Genomic DNA, 10,452 nt, shown 5'->3' with positions numbered 1-10,452 from the left:
GTTCTATGGAGATCAAATCCTCACTAGGCATATTGTAAACCTCATCCTAACTTTAAAACTCTCTTTTTCAACGTTTCTTCCAAAATATATATTCCAGTCTTATTTTTTCACAAATGTGTGCAAAACCACTGAAGATACAGTCGTGTGCAGAGAATCCACTGTATCTTGCCAGCACATCAGTTCCAGCCTTTACTGTATTCAGACAATACAAACTTCAAATACAATAATGTGTGATGAGTGCTTTGATAAGGAAAAAAGCAGACTGCTGTGAGATGAAATACAAAGCAACTTTTGCCCAGTCTAAAAGAGTTAGAGAAATTTCCCCAGAGAGAATGAGGTTAAGGCTGAAAACTGCTACAAATTATAAACTGTGATTGCTTTTCAGCTTTTTTCAATTGTAACGAAAATCTTTTCTACCTACCAAGTCCTACTTGATATAAATGTTATTTTATTCTAACATTTGAACCTTTGTCCCCAAACCGAATAAAATAAGCAAATATTATGAAAAGAGTGATATAGTATCTCCCCCAAAATCCATTTTATTAATAAATGTGTATATATTCAACTGCTCTTATGCCTACCAAAGAAGCAGAGAACTAGACAATTTGACTTGCCTGGCTTGTGTATAAATGTGTCTGTGTGTTTATATCCCAAAGAGGCAGTATGTCTAATGACATAATTATCGTTTAACATTTCATAGGATGAGACTACACTACAAACATTGTAATTTGTGATACTCTGAATCTAAGCAGATAGAGTAAAATTTCAGAAAATGAAAAACAAGTAACAAAATAAGCAACAGAGGAATGTGAATTATATAAAAGTTTTATTGTGATTCTTTCACACTATATAAAATATTAAATCATAGTATTGTATGTCTGAAACTAATATTAATGTTATATGTCAATTATACCTTAATTTAAACATTTAGTTTTTAAAATGTCATATTCTGGCTTCAAAAAAAATGAAATATGTAGGCAGCTCTGTATGCCTGTATAAGTGTTTGTGTTAATTTAATCATAAATACAGAAAGGTGACTATGAGTATTTTGCTAAGTGGCCTATTTATACCATGGATAACATAAGGAAACATATGGTAGTCACTGACAGAAAAGCAAATTGAGAAGCATTTTGATAACTGAAAAGTTATATCAATTCTTACATCGGGGAAACAAAAGCAAGCAAGCTTTTCCTTCACCATACCAATAATTGAAACTGACAGGCAAATTTTCTGCCAAAGAATGAAAATAAATCCTAAATTTCAGATAATGATGTAATGAAATAAGCATAAAGTGAGAATAACAGTGTCCTCATTATTCTATAAAAATGAAAAAGTAAACCAAACTTCTAATATTACCTAATATTTTTAGATTGCTTACATGTGGGAGGTTCTTATCTATATGATTTAGATGTTGGTAATCCCAAAACAGTAATCTTAATTCTAGCATTAATTATATTCATTTTACAGATGGGGAAATTGAGGCAAATTGAGTAAGGCAATTTTAATATATAGTTGATCCTTGAACAATGTGGGCTTGAACTGCACAGATCCACTTATATGCGGAATCTTTTCAGTAGTAACTAGTGAAGCACTCCGCAATCCATGGTTGGTTGAATCCTCAGATGAAGAACTGTGGACACAGAACTATGTGTAGGAGGGCTGACTCTCAGTTATATCGGGTGTTTTAACTGTACCAAGGGTTGATGCCCCCAACTCCTGGAGGTGTTCAAGGGTCAACTGTTTATCCACATACTCTGGTAGTCTTTCCTTCAATAGGTGAATACTCCTTTCTGTATTTATGGCTAAGATGAACAGAAACACTTGTACCAGAATACAGAGCTGCCTATATACTTTTATTTTCCTTTGAAGCCCAATGCTCTTCTGTTGAGTGTGAACTGGATGCAGTGCCTTCCTTATTGTGAACAGAATGTTGTTAAAATGTACTGTGTGACTTATCAGACTCTTTCATACAAGACACGTTTGCTTCCCCTTTGATCTCTGTCAGATCACTTGCTCAAAGGGAAGTGAGCTACCATGGTATGAGATCTCCCAAGAAGTCCTGAGAAAAGGCCCACATGGTGAGTAACTCAGGCCTCTAACCAGCAGATAGCCAAGAACTGAGGCCTTCTATAGACCACTGTGAGTGTAAACTCAGAAAAGAATTCTCTGGCCACAGTCAAGCCGTCAGATAGTGCAACCCTGACTAACACCTTGACTGCAATAATGAAGAAACTCTCAACTCAACCCACAGAAAATGGGAGGTAATAAATGCTTATTATTTTAAGCCATTAAATTTGGGTGTAATTTGTAGAAATGGAGAGTCACTTGACTTATTTAAGTGGAATACTTCAAAATTAAATTCAGAAAATATTTCTTCAGAGCTGAAGCTCTACATATAGAGTGATGATCATGATGGCAGTCATTGATGACATTCTGTCATGTACTAATAATTTTCCTCACACTTACAATAGCACCAATCAGTTGATAATATTGATATTTTATTTTAATCAGGTTCACATGGGTCATATTCCATGTTCAAAGTTACTGTGTTACCAAGGTGGAGAAAACAAAAAATGGTAAGGATTAATTAAAGTCTATAAAATGAATTAAATTAGGAAAATAAAATGGGATTTGATACTAAAACTTTAATACTATTTTATATTCACTCTATCTACCTATAGGAAAATTGAAAATTAGGTAATGTAATACTTGAAATCATTTTATAACATAATTTTAAAAATACACCTTATGATTGAAGATGCTGCTGCTGCTGCTAAGTAGCTTCAGTCGTGTCCGCCTCTGTGCAACCCCATAGATGCTAATAATAATAATGCTTAATATATTTAAATAAAAAATGAATAGATATGTACCTAAATGAGAAAGGTGAAATGTCATCTTTTTTGTGCAGTCTTATCAAAAAATGAGCAAAGTTTTTCTGTAACATTTTAGATAGTAAATATTTTATGTTTTGAGGGCAATAAGAATTCAGTTATAACTGTACAATGTAGCCATTGTAGTATAAAACCAACCATAAATAATATATAAATAAATGGTATGGTTTTGTTCTAATAAAACTTTATTTATAAAAATAGGTAGTAAGCTGCCTTTAGTCTGTGAGTCATAGGTGGCTGATCCCTTCTCAGATATGAAGTATTTGATTTAAGAGAAGTAACAAATATTTCTGATGTATTTGAGTTTATAGGTATTTTAGCCTACATTATTCCCATTCCCAATATTAGACAAGGCTGTTCAAAAATGGGGCATATAGAGACAGTACCAAAATTAGCAAACAGGATTTAGTTATACTCCCTTATCACAAATACAAATGAACAAGACCAAAACGGTTTTTCTAGGGGGCAAATGAGAACAAATCAGGATAGGGCTCAAGATATCCCAGAGAAGATTATCATGAAGCAGTAAGTGTGATCACAGTGCTGTATATATAGTGTGAAGATTTTTATCAGCTTTGTCTTGAATCATTTGGGCTACTATATTAGAATACTGTTGCTGTGTGATGTGTAAACAAGAGAATTTTTTATTTTTTTCCTCACAGTTCTAGATGCTAAAAAAACTAAGATCAAGGCACCAGCAAATTCTGTGCCTGGCAAGAACTTTCTCCTGGCTTAGAGATGCCTTTCTTCTCTTTGAAGAAGGAGCAAGGGGACTGTCTTGGGCTTCTTCTAAGAGGGCACTAATTCTATTCATGAGGACTCCACTGTAATAATCTAATTACTTCCTCAAGGCCCCATATTCTATTACTGCCACAATGGGGATAAAGTTTCAACATATGAGTTGTTTTTTTTTTTTTTAAGTTTTTATTTTTTTTTAATTTTTTTTTAAATTTTATTTTATTTTTAAACTTTACATAATTGTATTAGTTTTGCCAAATATCAAAATGAATCCACCACAGGTATACATGTGTTCCCCATCCTGAACCCTCCTCCCTCCCCATACCATCCCTCTGGGTCGTCCCAGTGCACTAGCCCCAAGCATCCAGTATCGTGCATCGAACCTGGACTGGCAACTCGTTTCTTACATGATATTTTACATGTTTCAATGCCATTCTCCCAAATCTTCCCACCCTCTCCCTCTCCCACAGAGTCCATAAGACTGTTCTATACATCAGTGTCTCTTTTGCTGTCTCATACACCGGGTTATTGTTACCATCTTTCTAAATTCCATATATATGCGTTAGTATACTGTATTTATGTTTTTCCTTCTGGCTTACTTCACTCTATATAATAGGCTCCAGTTTCATCCACCTCATTAGAACTGATTCAAATGTATTCTTTTTAATGGCTGAGTAATACTCCATTGTGTATATGTACCATAGCTTTCTTATCCATTCATCTGCTGATGGACATCTAGGTTGCTTCCATGTCCTGGCTATTATAAACAGTGCTGCGATGAGCATTGGGGTACACGTGTCTCTTTCCCTTCTGGTTTCCTCAGTGTGTATGCCTAGCAGTGGGATTGCTGGATCATAAGGTAGTTCTATTTGAGTTTTGAAAAGACTCAGATATTCAGCCTATAGCATTCTAGCCCTTCTCCCCCTACACACCAGATCCATGCCCTTCTCAAATGCAAACTATGTTCCTTCCATCCCAATATTCCTCAAATTCTTAACTTGCTCCAGCATCAATTTTAAAAGCTGAATGTGCACAGTTCAGTTCAGTCGCTCAGTCTTGTCTGACTCTTTGTGACTCCATGGACTGCAGCACGCCAGGCCTCTCTGTCCATCACCAACTTCCAGAGTTTACTCAAACTCATGTCATTGGGTTGGTGATGCCATTCAACCATCTCATCCTCTGTCATCCCCTTCTCCTCCTGCCCTCAATCTTTCCCAGCATCAGGGTCTTTTCAAATGAGTCAGTTCTTCACATCAGTTGGCCAAAGTATTGGAGTTTCAACTTCAGCATCAGTCCTTCCAATGAATATTCAGGACTGATCTCCTTTAGGATGGACTGTTTGGATATCCTTGCAGTCCAAGGGACTCTCAAGAGTCTTCTCCAACACCACAGTTCAAAAGCATGAATTCTTCGGTGCTCAACTTGCACAGTCTCACCTAAATGTCATCTAAATCATGTATGCATAAGATATGAGGTATGATTTATCCTGAGGCAAAATTCCTCTCCAGCTGTGAACCTAGAAAACCAAACAACTTATGTGCTTCCTAAAATTCAATGGTAGGACTGGCATAGGATAGATATTGCCATTCCAAAGGGAGAAACAGGAAGGGAGGAAAGAGTGACAGGTCCAAAGTAACTTCAAAACCTAATTGGGGAAATTCCAGTAGGCCTCTAACATTTGGTAATAATCCTCTTTGGCTTGATGCTCTGTCTTCTATACCCACTGGGTTGTCAAAGTCTCCCTCTAATTTGGAGGGTTGCTGCGCACACTGTGACTCTTTGCCAGGGTCCCACTCTTGTCATGGCTCCACTGCACTGGCTGTAAATTGTGCTGCAGCAGTCTGACGGGGTCACAAGCATGAGAGACCTAGGCAGGACATCCTGGCCCACCTGTACTAGAGAGGTGGCCTCATTCATTGGAATAGTTTTTCCCCCTGGGAATGTGGTGGGAGTGGTGGCCCTGATGACCTCTGAGACACTTTCAGGTGGTCATTCTTGTCTTGAAGAATAGTTCCTGTCTCCTGACAAGATGGCTGTTAAGATCCATGGTTTATATCCACACTAATTTCCTTATCAAAAAGTCACTTGCCCACACCCTGAGTAATCTCTTCTGAATACCCTTTCTCAATTTATTGCAATATGGATAAGCTAAGAATTTTCCCAAAGGGTAAGTTCTGCTTTCTTTTAGCTCAGTAATTCCATCTTCAAATCATTCCTCCTGTCTAGCGTTTTATAATCGGAGAAGGCGGTGGCACCCCACTCCAGTACTCTTGCCTGGAAAATCCCATGGACAGAGGAGCCTGGTAGGCTGCAGTCCATGGGGTCACGAAGAGTCGGACACAACTGAGTGACTTCACTTTCACTTTTCACTTTCATGCGTTGGGGAAGGAAATGGCAACCCACTCCAGTGTTCTTGCCTGGAGAATCCCAGGGAAGGGGGAGCCTGGTGGGCTGCCATCTATGGGGTCACACAGAGTCAGAGACGACTGAAGCGCCTTAGCAGCAGCAGCAGCATTTTATAATAAGCAGTTAGGAGGAACCAAGCAACAGCTTTAACACTTTGCTTAGAGTTCTTCTCAGGTAAGTATCCAATTTCATTGCTTACAAGGTCTAACTTCTATTAAATGCTAGTACATGAACAAAAATCAGTCTATTTTTTTCCTACTTTATAACAGTGACCAGCTTTTTTTTTTTTTTTTTAAAGGAGAGGCCCATTCCAGGACCTGCTCCCTTACCTTATCCACTAGGATGAAAAGAAGCACCAGTGACCAGCTTTTATACAGTTTCTGATAGCGTGTTTCTGATTTCCTTCTGAGGCCTCAGCAGAAAGATCTTTACCATCTGTATTTCTTTCAACCTTTTGTTCATGATGACTTAGGTATTCTCTAATAAGATGAGGCTTTCTCTCTAGTTTTCCTCTTTTCTTTCTCTCTCTCTCCAGAATCATCCTTATTTCTAGCTTACATTTCACAACCCTTCCAGCCTCTACCTGTTACCCAGTTCCAAAGCCACTTCAACATTTGTGGTCTCTGTTGCATCAGCACCTACTTTGCATGACCAATTATTGTCTTAGTCTGTTCAAGGTGCTATAAGAAAATATCATCAACTGTGTCTGGGTGACTTATAAATAGAAGATATTTCTCACAATGCTGAAGGCTGTGAAGACCAGGATCAAGGTGCCAGCAGATTCAGTGTTAATAAGTACCAGCTTCTTGGTTCATAGGCAACTGTCTTCTCTCTCTGTTCTGTTGTGGATGAAGGGGTGGGTGGGTGGGGGCACTCTCTGGGTTCTATTTTATAAGGGCACTGATCTCATTGATGGGGATTACAGACTTATGCCCTAATTACCTCCCCAAAACTCCATTTCAAAATATGATCACATTGGGATTATGTTTCAAAATCATTTTAAGGGGGCACAAATATTCAGCCTTTAGCAGTGTTTATTCACAAAGTGGACTATGAGGTGCTATTGAAACAAATAAACCCCTTTTACATTATTCACAGGAGTTATGTTCTATAAAATTGGTTCTGAATTAGCAAATACAGAACCATTGCTCCTAAAGGAATTATAGTGTTAGGTTCCATTTGACCATAATATTTTTGCCAACTGATCAAGTGATAACCTATGTGTGTTTCTGTTCAAAGGCATATTATTTAATATATATTTCTTATAAGTGATTAATGATACTGAAATAATGTAAAGTCAGAGGCTCTGGGGGCCATGTATGTTATACAGATTTGTTTAACAAATTTTTTATAAACAAGCCAGTCTTATCAGCATTGAAAATCTGCTCTTAATTCATTACATGTGTAACGCTTAGTAGGTATATTTTAAAAATTGCTTCCGCAGCCTCCTGATGTGAGAACCATCCTCGTTTGCATGTTTAACATTTTTCAAGCTGTATCACCTTTTGAAACGTGCAAGTCAGCCAACACTAACCAAGAAGTTTTAACATTTTCGTGACCCAGGGTAAAGTGACTATAAATTTCTTTGGCTTTCAACTTCACAACAGTGCTGTCCACTGCACTTTTATTATTAGTCATCATCTCATGAATCCACACATTTGGCTTCTTTTTCATTATTTCCATAGCTTCATCCCACATTACAGATGTTACTTAGCACTTCTGGAGTGGCCTCACAGACAGATATACACATTTGCTTTTTCTTTCTCTGGATGTACCCTATTATTAACTAATTAACATTGAACATATGGTCCAAAGCAGTATAAATCAAGCCTGGATGAAGTTGATCTAACATGTATCTTCTACATAAGACACATCGCCGACTTCTTGTGCTAACAAACAACAGACAACAGTTCATCACTCTGCTTGGGGGCCATTTAAACAGTGAAATCATTGACAAAAACATACCAAAGCAAAATTTAAAAATGTGCTAAGTAGACAACAAGAACACTTGTTTAAATAGAAGAGCTGAAATAACAAGGCAGAGTGTCACCTTGTTTGACCTCAGTTGGAATGTGCACATCAGATGGCTCAAATTTTTAACTGTTCTGCGTGTCTGCAAATGATCCAGTAAAGCCCACAAGTACTGACTGGGACTAAAAATAAATTTTGGTGAGTACGCAAACCCTTAAATACAGAATCCCTAAATAATGAGAATCAAACATATATATGAAGAAGGAATATTATAGTATATTTTATTTGCTTGGATTCACTTATGAAATGTTTTATAAGCATTTGATACCTGATAAATACCAAGTTTATAAGGATTTATGAACATTCATTCTCTTAGAAAGTATACAAACATGTAAGTACAGTGGGATGAATATGAAATTATTCTTGGTCAGTTTATAATTTAGTGTGTTTACACATTTTAATGTACAGGGTCGCAAAGAGTCGGACACGACTGAGCATCTGATCTGATCTGATATGGTCACAGGAAAGAGAAAATAGAAGATTCATGTGATTAACAATGGAAAGTTGATATTTCTTTTCACTTGTGGTGTGCACCTCACTCTGACCAGCACTCGCTTTACTCCTCATATATTCCATACTCTTCAAACCAATATAGAAAATGAATAGAGAATGATACTAATTAAACTTTATACAAATTATCTGCTTTCCTACAATTTTAATAGCAAGGTAATGAATATATTAGAACTATAAAAAGTAGGAGACCAAAATGGAAAAAAGTAAGATTTTATATTTTTACTGAATTTTTAAATTTTCTTAGGATCATTATACTTGGACAAGTGGCATGCACTGACAAGGTAAGCTTTTTTTTTTAATATATTTGAGCATATTCAATTTAAGGTCAGTGGCATTTACTTGTTTATGGCCACACTGGGTCTTTGTTGATGCACAACGGCTTTCTCTAGTTGAGGCAAGTAGGGGTTACTGTTTTGTTGCCCTATGCTGGCTTCCCTGGTGGCTCAGAGGTTAAAGCATTTGCCTGCAATGCTGGAGACCCAGGTTCGATCCATGGGTTGGGAAGATCCCCTGGAGAAGGAAATGGCAACCCACTCCAGTTTTCTTGCCTGGAGAATCCCATGGAGGGAGGAGCCTGGTAGGCTACAGTCCATGGCGTTGCAAAGAGTCGGACACGACTAAGCGACTTCACTTTCTCTTGTCACAGATCCACGACATGTGGGATCTTCCCAGACCAGTGATTGAACCTGTGTTCTTGCATTGGCAGGCAGGTTTCTGACCACTGGAACCACCAGAAAAGTCTTCTGACAAGGTGATCTTACATGCGAGTGTTATTCTATATTTTATTTCAACAAAAAGATAGTCCATCACTTAAAAATTGCATAGTGAAATTTGTCAACAACAGTCTGTATGCTGAAATCATACCGATGTGTGAAGTTAAAAAGTCCTTTGAAGATAGGGACTTCATGTATAGATATCAATATTTGATATCATTGATATCATGTTTAGATATCAAACCAGTGATATTTGCATTCAAGGGGATGAAACTATACTCTGTGAAAGTAAGAGTAACAAAAGTTCCCTAGGGGAATTCCCCTCCAGAAATAATCTTTCCTGTTCTTTTAATACTTTGAATCATTATATAAACCCTTTATTTTTTAACTAAAGTTAACAGCCATGTATTTCACCCTTGGAGATTTTATTTACCATATTTACTCAAGAGAATTCTCCAACATATTTTCAAGGTAATTTCTTCAACCATGTTTGCAATTATATGCAATTTATCATATTTGTGTGATCTCTGTATAAAGTGTGTTGTTTTATCTATATATATTTTCTCATCTTTATTATTAACTAATGAAAATTACATATGGGTATAATTTCACTGCTGAGTTATATATTGACTTGAAATATTGATGAGGAAGTTAAAGTAGTGGTCTGGAAAAAGATGTGAAAGCATTCAGAGCACAGGAAAGGAAGAAAGAAAGAATAACAAAATCATAGATAGGTGAAATGAGAATTTATGTAGATGGAGGAAATCATATTCAGCAATAAATTTAGCAACATGGGCCTAATGGGGGAAAGGGAAGAATATTAAAAGTAAACATTCATAAAATACAATTAAAAGCACAAAATACAATTAAGAAAAAGTCAACATTTTCTAAATCACTTGATTTATATATGCAAAATATATATTTTGGGAATGATATAAAATAGATTATCAGTATATGTAATTCACAATATGACGCTATTTTAGATTGAAATGATATATGTTCAGTTCAGTCGCTCAGTCGTATCCAGCTTTTTGCGACCCCATGAATCGCAGCACGCCAGGCCTCCCTGTCCATCACCAAATCCCAGAGTTCGCTCAGACTCATGTCCATCGAGTCGGTGATGCCATCCAGCCATCTCATCCTCTGTCATCCCCTTCTCC

Source organism: Bison bison, unplaced genomic scaffold, assembly GCF_000754665.1.
Source record: "Bison bison bison isolate TAMUID 2011002044 unplaced genomic scaffold, Bison_UMD1.0 scf7180017864465, whole genome shotgun sequence".
In the NCBI taxonomy this organism is placed as follows: domain Eukaryota; kingdom Metazoa; phylum Chordata; class Mammalia; order Artiodactyla; family Bovidae; genus Bison; species Bison bison.
The sequence above is the reverse complement of the archived record's forward strand: the minus strand, read 5'-3'. Positions refer to the sequence as shown.